The sequence below is a fragment of the Cydia pomonella genome, chromosome 1, assembly GCF_033807575.1.
Source record: "Cydia pomonella isolate Wapato2018A chromosome 1, ilCydPomo1, whole genome shotgun sequence".
In the NCBI taxonomy this organism is placed as follows: domain Eukaryota; kingdom Metazoa; phylum Arthropoda; class Insecta; order Lepidoptera; family Tortricidae; genus Cydia; species Cydia pomonella.
Window position 1 is genome coordinate 49,841,307 of NC_084703.1, and position 15,941 is coordinate 49,857,247.

The window sequence follows — 15,941 nt, forward strand, 5'->3', positions numbered from 1 at the left end:
CCGCGCTACCATAAGCCCCGTACAAACGGATTCGCCAATCCAGAAGGATTTTATGGGATCCCGAAACATCTAAACGAATTCCATAACCCTACATACTACAATGGGGATCAAAGCAGCTTCCCTCAGCACAAAGTATTGTTGGCTTGCCATGTTCATTCAGGGTCGGTACTTTGGCTGTTTGTGATCCAAATCAGAGTTCAGAGAATCACTTACGTAAATACATATATAAAATGGATATATTATAAAAATACTGGCAACGCACATCTTAGACGCGTATTCTCATTGTATTAACAAAAGGTTATTATAATTAATTTAATAAGGACTTTCCACCCGATTCGAAGAATGATTAAGACACGCTTAAAATCTTGGAAAGATCTTTAAACGCACAATAACTAAACGACATTTCAAAATTGACGTTTATTTCGATTCCGCTGTGATCCCAATAAGATCTATCTACGATATTTCTAACGTCAAAGTGACATTGGTTGCCCGAATCGACCTGCTTCTGTCAATTATACGACATACAGCCGATATCTAAATGAGAACTTATCTAAACCAGGACTTATCGTACCTATTTCATTCTTCGAATTGGGCTGACTGGCAGATCATATCCTTAACAAAAAGAGATACCCTACCCTACCGTTGAAAGACCTAAAATTTTACATAGTGAAAATTAATTAATTAAATTTAATTTTTGTATCCTGAAAATGCTTTAAATTGTTTGCTTTAAAATGAAATCCGACCGCAGGAGCCTTAAAATTAGCTTAAAAGTTTTTAATGATGTCTACTTAGATTGGTTGCGGAACGGTATTTATATTACTGAATGCGAGATGAACTTAAGACTTTCGCCTATTCATTCATAATCGCCTTTTCATACAAACGTAGTTCTAATTTTCCTCTCTGGAAAAATTGAAAATATTTTGATACAGTATGTTGTATATCGACTATAGCTATGCCCCCTAGAGAGGAAAATGGGAACTAAGCTTGCATGGAGAAGCGGCCGTCCCCTTTCCTCCTACAGCTCGGCCGCCAACCTCAATATCCTACAGCTATACAGGTGGTGTGCTCACGTGCCCAAAATAGGCTTGAATATTTAGCAGGAATATAGAGTACGCGATCCACTGAGGGGGCACCAGAGAGTGGAACATCCTTATAGTTAATGCGAGTTAAAAGTGCCTACTTCAGAGATAAAGATATTTTATTATTCAAGAAGACATATTACAATGCGCTTATGAACAGACATAGGAATCCGTGGGGCAAAATTGTTTGACAAGTAGGGAGTTCCTGTATCGATAAACTCGACTATCGATGCTAGTTCTCTATCCACTCACTTGCTTCATATTTTTCAGTGTTCAGTTCTATTATTATAATAAAATAAGGGTGACAGCTGGTAACCACAGTTACCAAAAGCAAGTGAGTGGATATACTAGTGATCACTCAAGGGTTTGCTTGTAAAAATACGTTTTTATGAAGAGTAAAAATAATAATTAAATAATAACTCACTGTACTCTTCTTCGTTTTTAAGACAAGAAAAGACAATTTTATAATTTTACTCATCCCAATTTTTTTCTTCTTGAATGTCCCATTTACTATTATTAAAGTAAACGACCAGAATTTGTTCCATATTTTCGGGTATTAAGCGTCTAAAATTAAGGGAGTAAAATTATAAAATTGTCTTGTCTTAAAACGAAGAAGAGTACATTGAGTTATTATTTCATTATTTTTTTACTCTTAATAAATACATATTTTTACAAGCAAACCCTTGAGTGATCACTAGTATATAGAACTAGCATCGATAGTTGAGTTTATCGATACAGGAACTCCCTACTTGTCAAACAATTTTGCCCCACGGATTCCTGTCTACTTATGTACGTCAAATATAGCTACACCGGTTCTAACCCTACACCTCTGACCCGAGAAGGTTTCAATCCCCCCTCAATTGGAGGAGGGTATCCCAATAAGGACCGGCTAGAAACTCGGCGAGACACATCTTTTCAAAACATTACATTTTATAATTAACATACATTAAATAAGAAAAAAATACAATTTAGATCACTATAGAAAACATGTAATTACATACAGAAGCTAATTTTCTTTATAGACATTTGAAATTTAGAGCACTCAGTCGCTGTGGCCGTAAATGGTCAGAAGTACGGTCGAGGAAAATGATTCTTTAGCAATTTGCGGTTCAAGTAAATTTGTATGCACATACTTATGCTAAGAGCTGTCCAATGTAAAGTGAACCATAAACTGCTAAAGAAGCAATTTCCTCGACCGTGCCTTATATATAACTATATATTACTCAAGAAATTATAATGCGCTTATATATGTAATATTTAAAGAAAACTCATGGACATGTGCATTCTCCCCATCCTCACCTACGGAGCACAGACTTGGTCTTTGACAAAAGTTAAAAAAACCAAACTCAAGGTTTGTCAGCGAGCTATGGAGCGTAGTATTCTGAGCGTGAAGTTAACCGATCGCATTAAAAATACAATACTACGCTCCAAAACTGGAATAACTGATGTAGCTGAAACTGCCGCTAAGCTCAAATGGGACTGGGCAGGGCACGTCTGCCGTATGCCGGATGACCTGTGGGCCAAAACAGCCACGTTGGGTCCCACAGGTTGTAAGGCGTCACGGTAGACCTCGTCGGAGATGGCGGGACGAACTTGATGCCTTCGACAGAGACTGGTGGGAGACTTCCGAGGATAGGGACACGTGGAAGAATAAGAGGGAGGCCTTTGCCCAGCAGTGGGACAGTATGGGCTCATAATAAAATAATAATAAATATGTAATATTCTCGTAAAGTCCACGGTCCTACCATACTAATTACTCCAATATAATTTAAACCATTTTCAATTAAAAGACAATTGCATTCCTTTTATCTCGATCGACATTAAAACAAATGAAATTCAACCGTATTTCCTTCGACGTTGATTTCCAATTCTACTGGCATTTGTTTATGTTGGACCTTATAGCCTGCGGTCAAAATGTGGAGCTCGTTTAATTAATATTACCAAATTACTTCTTATACTTTTTTAACATTTTAGTGACATTCTGTTAAATGTAGTATGTTTAGTTTTTATAGTTGCCCAATTTCACAGTAGATGTCGCTGTTCTATCGGCTACTTCACGCTATTAAGATTTTTCTACAGCCCCTTATAAGGTGAATTTGGTTTCGGAATAAAATAAATGAGTATTAAGTTGTCAAGTGAAGTGTTTCATTACAAAAGGTAGGAAGTGCAGTGCAGTGTAGTGAGTGAACACATTCAGTTATTATTACTTCATAATATAGGCAAACCAAACAGAAAATGTAGTAATCGCAATCCGTACCACGCGACTAAAATGTCGTTAGCGCCGAAAAATTCATGGCGCCTACGCGTTTAGGTCGCCAGGTTCACGCCTCGCTTTTATAGTTGATTGCCGGCCGGCAACAACTCATGGTGCAAAATACTGGGTCTGTGCCCGTTATATACATGATATCTTCTTCTTCTTCACTGGCTCAGTGACCCAAACAGGATCTTGGCCTCTGACACAAGAGAGCGCCACTCTGCCCTATCCTGCGCCACTTCACGCCAGTTAGGTATTCCGAGGGCAAACAGGTCTTTTAGGACTTCGTCACTCCATTATAAAATAAAATAAATAAAATAAAACTCCGGCGGTATCTGGGACGCCCAGACGTATATACGTGATATAATAAATTATATTAGTTCAATGTTTGGTAATTCCAAAATGTTGTCCAGGATCACCAACGGTTCGTAAGTAAAATACCTATAATCAATGCATGTTGCAGGTGCAGGTTTATTTGGGTAATTTTAAAAATGGATTCTCTAGTTTATGAGCGATTTTGAAGCGAGTCGACATTATTAAGTACATGATGAATTAATGCTATCTTCCGCAATGCACAATATAATTTACGAACTAAATGAATAATGACCTGTACCCCTAGTGTAAATATTTTTGACAGCGAAACGTGACGTACGCGTTTGCGTTAAGTGTCATTTTGTATGAGATTTTTGACTTTCCAAAACGTCCCGCTTGGCGCGCTGTTTAAAAACCCATACAAAATGAGACTTAACGCAAACGCGTACGTCACGTTTCGCTATCGACTAAATTTACACTAGGGGTACTGAACTTCAACAACCCTCACTCATACGGCCGCAACTAAACTTCCAGCTTAAGCTACACCCATTCCAGACGGTGGTATGAGCGAGTCGAAGTCTGACTTGTAATAGGTTTGATTGATTTATTTATATTTTAATTTATATTACATTTTAATTTTATTTAAATTTAAACTCAATTTTAATTTTGTTATAATTTAATTTAGTAATTCTAATTGTGTTTAATTTTTATTTTGACATATAAATTGGCTTTGTTTTTAATTTTACTTGTGATGTTAATTCTGATACTTATAATTTTAATTTTTTATCTCAATTGTTCATTTTATTTTTATTTTAATGTATTATAACTGTGATTCTATTTTTAATTCTAGACATGTAAACTGACTTTGTTTTAATTTTTATTGTAATTTAAATTTCAAGTTCGATTTTAATTTTGTGGTAATTTTATTTTAACATGTATACTTATTGACTTTATGAATAAATGAGTATGAGTATGAGATCTTATTTAAATACGACCTTGAAGATCGCTCGTGAGATGCGCGCCTATCTACATATTAAAACCAGTACAAAACCATAACAAACTGTTAGAAATATAATTGTATTAAATAAAAAACCCATATTTACACAATGGAGTTTCGTATGTCCATTGGCGACGGTAATTGCTTACCATAAGGCAATTTGTCGGCTCTTTGCCTCCTAATTACATCATTAAAATAATACGTTTAGACTTTCAAAACATTTTATTTCCTATAATTGCATTTTATTTCCTAATGGTTATACTTCCAAGCGTAGTAATATTACGAATTTCCTATTCAAACTCACAAGGGGGTTCATTTGTCTTGATAATCGCTTAAAACAGATACCAAATTAATTAAATTAAATTAAATTAAATTAATTAATTAAATTCCACTCTACAAAAAAATTGCCATTCGCCATTTGTACCTTCATGTATTGTGCAATAAAGATTGAATAAATAAATAAATAATAAAAATTTCAAACATCACAATTTTATTTTTGCAGTCTTCCAAAAACTTTTCGCATTACCTTTGTTGATCAAATATAAATAAAAGTTAACACTGATGTCAATTATAGTGCATTTCGCTCGTACTTGTCCGTACATGTATTTGCGCGGGCGAGATGCACGATAACTAAATAACATGATTCAAATATAATTCTGATGTCAGTGTACGTTCGAATTGGCGTGTAGGCTTAAAGGTCCCTCGCTCGCAACAAATCAGGACACAGATTCCATTAGTCCCCAGTTTGCACACCAACTTAGTACTCCAGTGTTTAGCCTAGACATTAATAGTTAGAGCACTAAAACTTGGGCTTCACCGACCCGCCAGAAGCATTTGCGGCCCGCGGGCCATTGTGGGCACGGGACGGGCAAACGATTATCATATAATAATAATAACAATAATTCAGCCTATATACGTCCCACTGCTGGGCACAGGCCTCCTCTCATGCGCGAGAGGGCTCGGGCTATAGTCCCCACGCTAGCCCAATGCGGATTGGGAACTTCACATACACCTTGGAATTTCTTCGCAAATGTATGCAGGTTTCCTCACGATGTTTTCCTTCACCAAAAAGCTAGTGGTAAATATCAAATGATATTTCGTACATAAGTTCCGAAAAACTCTTAATTTAGTATCCCACATATAGCCTTCCCTCGCTTTCTCCACTCAATCCTGTCTTTCCCGCTAATCCGGAAAAAATGCGTCCAAGTCGTCCATCTCCTTTTTGGCCTGCCTCCACCCCGGCCAGCACCATCTATGGTGTTCCGTGGCTCCCACTCGGTAACCTATCAGGGTGCATGCGGCAGACATGTCCAGCCCATTGTATTCATAATCGTAACAAATATCATACTGGTGAATTTACAACATCAGGTATATTCACGGACTTAAATTGTTGAGCCATTTAGAGTTTACTTTATATTGGACATTTCATACCGTTAGTATACAGCTCGAACCTTAGATGGAACTCGTATATGTACTCTTACAGAAGGGAGTTACTGATAGGCGAAACAATGAAATGTAACATTGATAGATGGCGCTTGATCTTTACTTATTTGAAAAACTATGGTTGTTATATCCACTACTATTGATGAAAACTGTACAAAGCAAAGTGCATCCTTTGCTCCCGTGTACGCCCCAAAAACTCTAAACCCAAAAAGCGCTTGTATAAAAAGTGCATCGCTTTAAGCAATCCACTCAAATCTCTGCATTCCTATTTCTGTGCTGGTCGCAATTCATATTCGTTTGCGAAACAATTCCTCACTTCACTGAACCTGTATTCAGATATTTCAGATAGATATTATTCATTCTTTTGGCAAACTTTCTCTTTAAATTCACTGTTTCATGGAATAAATAGGGGTTTCGTTTGTGTATTACTTAATAATTATAGAATATACTATAACTATATAACACAATAATAATTGGAGACAGGATTGCAATATTTCAACCGAAAGCAACTCTCTTATATCAAAAATCAAATGATATTTTGTACATAAGTGATTTCATTTAGGACTTGTTTCACAATGTCGTAGTAAAGTATTGGATAGATAATTAACAAATAAAATAACTGCCAAATAAAACTTTCTACAAAACATAGCATCTACCAGTCAAGCTCATTTGAAGATTGTGAAACACCAACGATGACTGTATTCGTCAGATAAGTTGCAAGTAGCTTATTCAGGACTACTTGGACATTATGAAATAGGCTCTAAGTTTCTTAATTTCAAGATCCCTAATAAAAAATCATTGTTAGTATCTAAGTAACAGAACTGCTTTATATTTAATAGTTATATGTAAGGTTAATGTAAATTTAATTTGGCCACAGGTACAGATAGATTTACAAGTGCCAGCATCGAAAATCATCAACTATTATCGTAAGTTTCAAAGTGTTTTGTGCTTTTAACATACAACCTATATACTTTTGCAGCCCACTGATGATATAGTCACCAGGAGGCCTAGCCAAGTAAACAATCGCTGATAGAAAACGCTAATCGAAACTTGGGCGTCACGTGGATTTTGTGGTGTCTGTCACCCCGGTTGAAGTATTTTATCGTTTCGTAGGGCATTGTCGACGTACGAGGGTCATCTTGGCTAGGCTCCCAGCGATAATACGGTGGATTGCCATCGTCGGATGATAATATTCAGCTTAGCGAAACTGGGGCTTGTTTAAACTATAATCATTACCGTCTGATTAGTTTGATCCAAAGCTTTGTAATTCCGGTTATGTGTTTAAATAAAATAGAAATAAAAAAATATTATAGGACATTATTACACAAATTGACTAAATCCCACAGTAAGCTCAATAAGGCTTGTGTTGAGGGTACTTAGACAACGATATATATAATATATAAATATTTATAAATACTTAAATACATAGAAAACACCCATGACTCAGGAACAAATATCCATGCTCATCACACGAATACATGCCCTTACCAGGATTTGAACCCGGGACCATCAGCTTCGTAGGCAGGGTCACTACCCACTAGGCCAAACCGGTCGGTCGGTGTGGTTTCTTTATTATTTTGTAAGCTTTTTTTGTTTATAACGCCCGTAACTTTATCTAATTTGGTGGCATTGTGCTATAAAATATGCAATCCTTTAAAATTAACAACCTCGGCATATATTTTTTCTAGAATGCAAACCTTTTGTTCAGAATTAAGGCTTTGTGCTCGCCTTCCTACCTTCCTAGCAGGACTCGACAGTGATTACTCGGCACGAGCCAGTTGGTTCTAGCTTTTCTATGAATATTTTTTAAAGGTTTCAATGAAAACTAGCAACTAGTGGTATTGTGATCCAACATCTTCATCTTTTATGTGTGCGTGAACTGCGTGAACAAAGATGATTGTTTCCTTCTCATTTCTTGGCTTAACAATAGAGAGAAAGATTTCACAAAGACGTTTCTATTGAACAACTGTATTGTGTTTTAGTGAGTTTGTGCGCTCTTCTGATTTATTTATGGAGTTGTACCCACTCGCACTTTGTTTTTTATTAGGCCATAAATATCGGAGTTTATATGAATGCTGTCGATGGCTGATGTGTTTTTTTTATTCGAATTATACGAGTATTTGTCTTGTCCGACTGTAATATGTACAAAAATATATGTAAATATATAAGGAGGTTAAATTTGCCTTGACTATACCTTGAGACATTTTATGGGTTTTATGATAAGACGGGTAGACTAATAATGTTTAATATTATCAAATTATCAATACAAGTTTTTGGGGTTTTCATCCTAGACTACTCTATTTTTTTTTTTACTTTAGTGTTTAAATCGACATTTGGGTTATTTCTAACTTGGCTTTTGAGTAATCCATAGAATCTCGAGCTTTGTCAAGGTCCAGTTTTTTTTTTTTTTTTTTTTTTTTAATAGCCTATTTGTGTGTCCCACTGCTGGGCAAAGGCCTCCCCTCTAGCTTTCCAATCCTCCCTGTGCTGAGCAAGGTCCCGCCAGTCCCGCTGAAACGCATCCAAGTCGTCCCGCCATCTCTTTCTCGGTCTGCCTCTGCCACGACTACACCGGGGATGCCAGCTAGTGGCAATTTTAGCCCATCTGTCATCATTCATCCGGCAGACATGTCCAGCCCAGTCCCACTTAAGCCTGGCGGTCTTCATCCCAACATCGACGACAGGTCCAGTTATTTTACAAATAATAATCACGCTTTTATTATTCTTGAAAATAAACAAGCATTTGATTAATATTAACATATACTTTTTTTGTATAATAAAACGAATATTTTTTCTTAAAAAACTGCTTAAGTAATACCGATTTCAAAGAATTGGGTGTTGACAGCCCGTTAATCGGGCACTAGAGTCTGGCTACTGAAATATTACACAATATTTTGGCGGGAAATTCAAAAAATCTTGGGCTGGTCACACTTTGTGTAGTAGGAATTATAGTTTTGATAAGTAGAAAATATTTTCTATTTTCTGTGCACACGTATGGTACCTAAGGAAATAAGTTAATATACGTTGACGTGCATTCAAAGTCTGCTCACGTAATTTCTAAACAAACCCCTTATAAACCGCGAATAATTTGAATGAATGACATAAATTGACAACAGACTTTTAGCTTTTTTTTAAATCATAGACAATTGGTGATACAACATGAAAATATCCGTCAACAATATTTGGTTAGCCAGACTCTAGTACCCCAGTGCTGCCAGGCAGGCTAGCTCATTATCCCACATCCTCGTTCAGAAAAGACGCGCACTCGCAAGTCCGCCATTGTTGTTCCAACATGGCGCCGCACTCTCGCGAACAAAGCGATATTAACGCGAGGCAGCGAACGCCGCGTGCTGTGGAACAGAAAAAGTTTACGACATGATGTGAGAGATCCTAAACAAATGTAATTTTCATTAATTTTCAAATTTTTCTTAAATTTTGTGTTATTTGTACTCAGAATCTCGAGCACTTTCGATCCTACTTACTTACTTACTCCGTTGGCTCAGCGACCCAAAATGAGACTAGGCCGACTCCAGACAGCGCCACTTTTCTCGGTCCTGTGCGACTTCTCGCCAATTGTTGACTCGAATCTGGCGCAGATCCGCGTCCATCATGTCTCTCTAGCGATATCCTGGGGCATCCGATAGGACGTCCTCCTGCTAGGCTCTCTTCACGTACCGATCTTCGTCCATTCTCTCAAGGTGGCCTAACCACCGGAGTCTGTGAGCTTTACTTTCTCCCATGATGTTAGGTTCAGCCACTAGATCTTCAATCTCACGGTTCTTAAGGACTGTCCAGCTTCCATCCGGTCATTGTCTCGATCCTAATGAGAAAAAAATGTCCCAAAGCTTTTTCCTATTGTGTTACCATTTCCCGATATACGTTGTATGGCGGTAACAAAAAGGAAAGGTTGAAAAAATTTATGGAAATTTAAGGACACTTTTTTTCTCCTTTAAGGATGAATAGGGCACGCGATTCTGACTAAAACTAACATAAAAGTGGTAAAAAAAGAGAAACTCAAAAATGATTATCGAATGTATATTAAACTAGAATCACTTTGGGGACACCCATGCTAAAGAAAAGCTTATAATTATCAAGGCATCTTCCTTACTGTTACAACAGTAGAAAGTTTAGCAGATATTATAGATTTTCAAAATGACCCCGCTTTTAAAGATCCTGAGGCACCGAACGCAATACTAAAACACGTACAGTCGAGTTCATAAATTCTGATGCGACCATATTTGTAAAGCGTGGCACATATTTTTGCGGCCTTCAAAGAGTAACAGATTATCGCAGGTGACTGTACCGGACATCGATATATTATGTTTTGAAAGTACCTTCAATAGTTTGGGATCGGGTTCCTGTGAATCTTCCTGTTTTTCACCTAAGGCTGAGGGCCGAATCTGAGCTGCATTTGGCCGCGGACTGGACGCAAGCGGCGCGGCGAACATCAAATCAAGGTCATTCATACAGTCCAGTTTCGGGGTCATTTAGAACCAAACTGGCCTCTAAGAAGCTCAGAGCGCTGGATAGAGCGAAACAGTACTACTTATACACCAGGTCACCGGCCTTCGTTATACAAAGCGCAGGTTCGACCACATATGGAGTACTGTTCTCATCTCTGGTCTGGAGCACCGAATCACCAACTTCTTCCACTTGACTCTATCCAACGTCGGGCAGTTCGTATTGGAGATCCCGATCTCACAGTCAGTTTGGAACCTCTGTCTTCGGAGAGACGTTGGCTCTCTGTGCCTGTTCTACCGTCTGTACAATGGGGAATGTTCTGAAGAACGTTTTTAATGAATGCTATCGTCGCGTTTTTATCACCGCACCTCCCGCCAAAGAAACAAAGTTCATCCTCACTTTCTCAACACGTGGCAAACCAAGAACAAGCGGGCATCTCGCTCGTATTTGCCCAAATCGTGCAAGTTGTGGAATGAGCTACCTTCTGAGGTGTTTCCCTTGCGCTATGACATGGGGTTCTTCAAGAAGCAGGTGTTTAGGGTTCTCAAACGTCGGAAACGCATAAGTGACTCCTTCGATGTTGATTATGTCCATGGGCGGCGATGACTACTTCCCATCAGGCGGCTCGTCTGCTCGTTTGCCTATTACATAAACAAAAACATTTGGTCGAGCGCAATGGCGGCCTTGATTTGTCGATCGCCGTTCGCCGCTTGCATCCAGTCCGCAGCCTTACGCGCTGAGCGAGGTCTGGCTTTTAGATGGCATTTAAACTGTAGATTACTACTTTAATTGCGTTCATGAATATTGTAAGACTGGTTGCTGCATATTAACCGCTACCTTGAGTAACCCATTGGAAGTGTATCAGTAATAGTCCGGGCTCAGGTGCGGATAAATCAAATGGCTTGTCTTAGCAACCCTGCGGTCTAAGATAAGCTGAGAGCCCTCTGTGCTACGAGTCAAGTTATCGAACTTCGGTAAAGGCTAAAGTCCCATTTTGACGGATCAAGGACTTGCATGCAATTTTTATTACCTATATTGTGTAATTAGCAATATATAAAATATAATTGCGTCTAGTTTTTGATCCTCTATCTTTATCAAATTAAATAATATCTGAAATACCTTTTTTAAATTCAGATATTTTACTAGAACAACAAACCATTTCCGGCTCTCAGAATACAATACTCGTAGTTCTGACTGGGTGTAATGAAATGCTTCCCGACCCGACCGCTTGTTACCACTAGTCCCATTACCCAGACGTAAATGTTCGGCTCTTTTAACAAATACCTTTTTAAAATTCTGATATTTTACCAGATGAATAAACTGTTAGCGCCTTTCAGACTAGGTACAATAGTTCTGGCTGGATGTAATGAAACGCCCCCCGACCCGACCATTCGTTACCCACTACAGACATAAATGTTAGGACCACCTAAAGGGTTAACCTTTTTAAAATTGTCGCCTAATGGGGGTTGGTTAACCTATTGAGATGAACCCTTAGTGTGAGTCGGGCTCGCCATCGAGAGTTACCTATTTACTAGAGTAGAGTCAAACCAAGATAAGTCTGCAACAATTATGATAGCACACTTGCGTGTTATTTTAAAACTTCTATGACATTCTGACATATAAATAACGCTTGCACTGCGTGTGCTATAGAAATCGTTACAGACTTGTCCTGGTCTGTACCCCTAGTGTAAATTTAATCGACATCATAACGTGACGAACGCGTTTGCGTTAAGTCTCATTTTGTATAGGATTTTGAGCTTCCAAAACGTCCCGCTTGGCGCGCTCTTTCTAAATCACATACAAAATGAGACTAAACGCAAACGCGTACGTCACGTTTCGAAATCGAATTTATTTACACTAGGGGTACTGACTCTGCGAAACAATTTTACATTAAGTTTCGAATTACGCTTGACACATTGCAGTACATTATTGTGCACAAAAAATAACCATTTTTAACAGTTGAAGAGATACAATATAACAAATGAAAGGAATAATCTTATTTTTGCGGCCCATTTAATTTGAATGAAATATCTTTTCACATTTGTCGCTATAAAAGAAACACCCTCTTATTTGCGTGCGAACAAAACTCGTGGCCGACCTTCCTTGCGCCAATCAGAACTTGCGTTCAAATATCATAATTTTTTGACCCGGGTACGTCCTTAAACTACGTCCAAGAGAGAAGTATGGGCATTGTGAATGTCATCTCGCTTTGTGTGGTAGGGCACAGCGCAGCGGATGTCATTCCAGATCTAGAGCAAAGCCCAACTGGGGAAGTACCTCCACCTTACAGAAAACCACAGCCAAATAACACTAGACCCTACTCATAGTGTTGTGTTCCTGCCGGTGAGTAAGGTTGCCAGAGCTCAATGTGGGGGGGAGGGGGTTAGGGTCTGCAACGCGCATGTAACTCCTCTGGAGCTGCAGGCGTACATAGGCTATGGAGACTGCTTACCATCAGGCAGGCCGTATGCTTGTTTGCTTCCGACGTAGTATAAAAAAAAATGATGTTATTCTGTTATCATTCGTCTGCAGTGCCGTTTTGGCGCGAGCGTAACGCACGGGGTTTCGCTCGCGCCAAAACGCCACTGCAGATGGGTCAAAATTGTCAAAAATGTACAATAAAATTGGCGTCATTGCAACGGTTTGGATAGATTTTTCCCCTACTACCGCGTGGTCCGACAGTCTAGTCTGATACGATTCCTCGTTCGACAGTCGAACTAAGAGAAATATAAAATTAAAACAATAAATACAGTTACTGAAGTCCAGTCGTCGAACGTCACACTCACTATCTCCTGAGGATGCCTCGTAGAGAGGCGAAACACGTGTCGAGTTTTGTACTTTTGGTGGTGGGTTGTTATATTTATTTGCGTATTTATTTTTGCGGTGGGAGGGTGGGAACATTAATTGCATGTAAAAATACGCAAGTAAGTATAACGGGTTAAGAATGATTGACTAGCAGGTTATCATGTCGCGGATTCGCAAAGTAATATTTTTTATTAACGCCTGATTCTATTTTTCTTGTTCCTCGCGTTGTCCCGGCATTTTTCACGGCTCATGTGAGCCTGGGGTCCGCTTGACAACTAATCCCAAGATTTGGCGTAGACACTAGTTTTGACGAAAGCGACTGCCATCTGACCTTCCTACGCAGAGGGTAAACTAGGCCTTGTTAGGATTAGTCCGGTTTCCTCACGATGTTTTCCTTCACCGAAAAGCGACTGGTAAATATCAAATGATATTTCGTACATAAGTTCCGAAAAACTCATTGGTACGAGGGTTTGATCCCGCGTCCTCCGGATTGCAAGTCGCACGCTCTTACCGCTAGGCTACCAGCGCTTCTCCTCATTCTATCGCCTGATTCTATTCATTATTATGTATAAAATTCATTATAGTCCGAGTGATCGAACAGCGAGGAATTAAAATTCCTTATCATCCGACCTGTTAGACAAGGCTTTCTGAGCACGCGACCGTAGGAGATTTTTCTTAGACTTTCATCATCTCCCTTCTGTCATGGGCACCAGATTGTGATATGTTTGCAAGTCGATGGACGGCTGTGTATCGGATGTGTCTGCGGTATTGCGAGGTGATGGACGAAAGTTGATTGTGATCTGTTTTTCCTAGTGTCTAATCCTATTTTATAATCTGAATTGTACAGTGCTTTGGTCTCGACTGTAATGCTGTATATTATTGTCTAAAAAAACATACAAATTTAAAGAAGCGGAATCTGATTAAGTACCAAAATTAAGTTTTACAGTCCTTTTATTTTATGATGTCCACAGAAAAGTCGTATAATCTGAACTAAAAAAAGATTTTACCCCACGTGATAACAAAATGGTATCATTTTGACATCGGAAGGTCGAATTAGGCTCAGTAATGGTGGCGTCGGAAGCTAAACATGACATTGTTCGGAACACTCGGCGATAAGAGCCCTCCGCTCGCTCGAGCGTCCTTATTGCAGCGCCCTCGCGAAAGATATCGATGGTTAATCCTTTGTTACACTGAGTTTCCTTTTGAGTCCGTAGTCGACAAGGTACTCACACAACATTTTTGTCTGTCTGTCCGTTCCCAGAAATATCGGCTTATAGCAAGGACATTGCTTAGACTAGGGCAAGATACAAGTGTACAAGTTTTTGAAGGATCGGCTACGCGCGTGTAATATCTCTGGTGTTGCAGGTGTCCATAGGCTACGGTGACTGCCCAGGCGGGCCGTATGCTTGTTTGCCACCGACATGGTATTAAAAAAAACAACGGGTTGCACTCCGGGAGTGCCGGCAGAAGTGAAAACTTGAATATTAACGTTGTGCATTTTTGATATATTGGGGAAATTGAGTAGCAGTTTTCTATTATACCTACGTAAATAAATTTGTGTGTGGAAAATATTTTGAAATGCAAAATTTAGGTTTAATATATAATATACAGAGTAATTCATGAGACGTGAGCAGGACTACAGCCTACACAATCAGTAAATGTTAATGAATCGTTCACCATCATATTAAGTAAAACAGTCACGCTTCTTTTCTGTCATTTAACTTTGTGGTAAGGAAAAATTTGAGTATCTACAATCATGGACACCCAACAACACAAATATACAATACAACACAGTTAACAAAGATTAAACCTCTTTAGCCGTTATGACAGCACTTTGATTATGAAGAAAAAAAAATGTAACACTTGAATGAGATACGATTTTTCAAAAGTAACCAGGCTTCGATGGCATTCAATTTGCACGTCACCATGTTACGTGTCCGTCTTACGAAGTTTAAATCTGACGGTCACGTGACCCCTGACGCGAATTTAACATGTTTTCCCGATCACAAAAAGTGCACAACGGCGCTAAAGAAGTTTTCACTTCAAAAAGTATAAAAGCTGGTCGACATATTTGTCTACATATATCGGTTGCTTTGGTCGGTAGCTTCGAGCAACACCGGGAAGGGAGTCGGCATTCGCACTATTTCCCCTCTTCCGAAGCACATGCCCAACTGGGCATAGCGCGGTGTATGTATGTAACTCGTCCGTACACAAAAAGAGATCGAGGTTTGCAAGATTTGTCTTTGACGTGTGTCATTTTCTATTTGTACGGTAAGTTATCGCTTGGGCTCCCTTCCGACGTGTTAGAAGCCGGTTTTGCTCGCATTGGCCAACATAAGTGTTAAGAAAACGTTATATGAAAAGGCATAAAAATTTTGAAGGATATATTATATAAGCGGACACTTTTCTAAATGATACCCTGGCGAGCTTGATCTTCGAAATCGGACAAGCTATACCACATATGTTATATATGTTACTGTAAAAGCCCGAAGTACGGTAAAACCTAGGATATACCGGTAAGACCTAGGTTTTACCGATGCCGATCGGTAAAAGCCCGAAATGTGAGATAATTATTGTTCACTTCGGGCTT

General features: G+C 38.9%; 1 protein-coding gene across 6 annotated transcripts in view; it reads left to right on the forward strand.

Moving 5' to 3' along the window:
* The window catches only part of LOC133525880 (FMRFamide receptor-like), a 271,239-nt gene that overhangs the window by 93,816 nt on the left and 161,482 nt on the right, over positions 1-15,941 (forward strand). The window contains exon 2 of one of the 6 annotated variants that reach the window (XM_061862306.1): positions 6,963-7,011. The exons of the other annotated variants lie outside the window; for them this stretch is intronic. The gene's annotated coding sequence lies outside the window, so the exon portion shown is untranslated. The remainder of the gene's footprint in view (positions 1-6,962; positions 7,012-15,941) is intronic. 6 annotated transcript variants of the gene reach the window in all.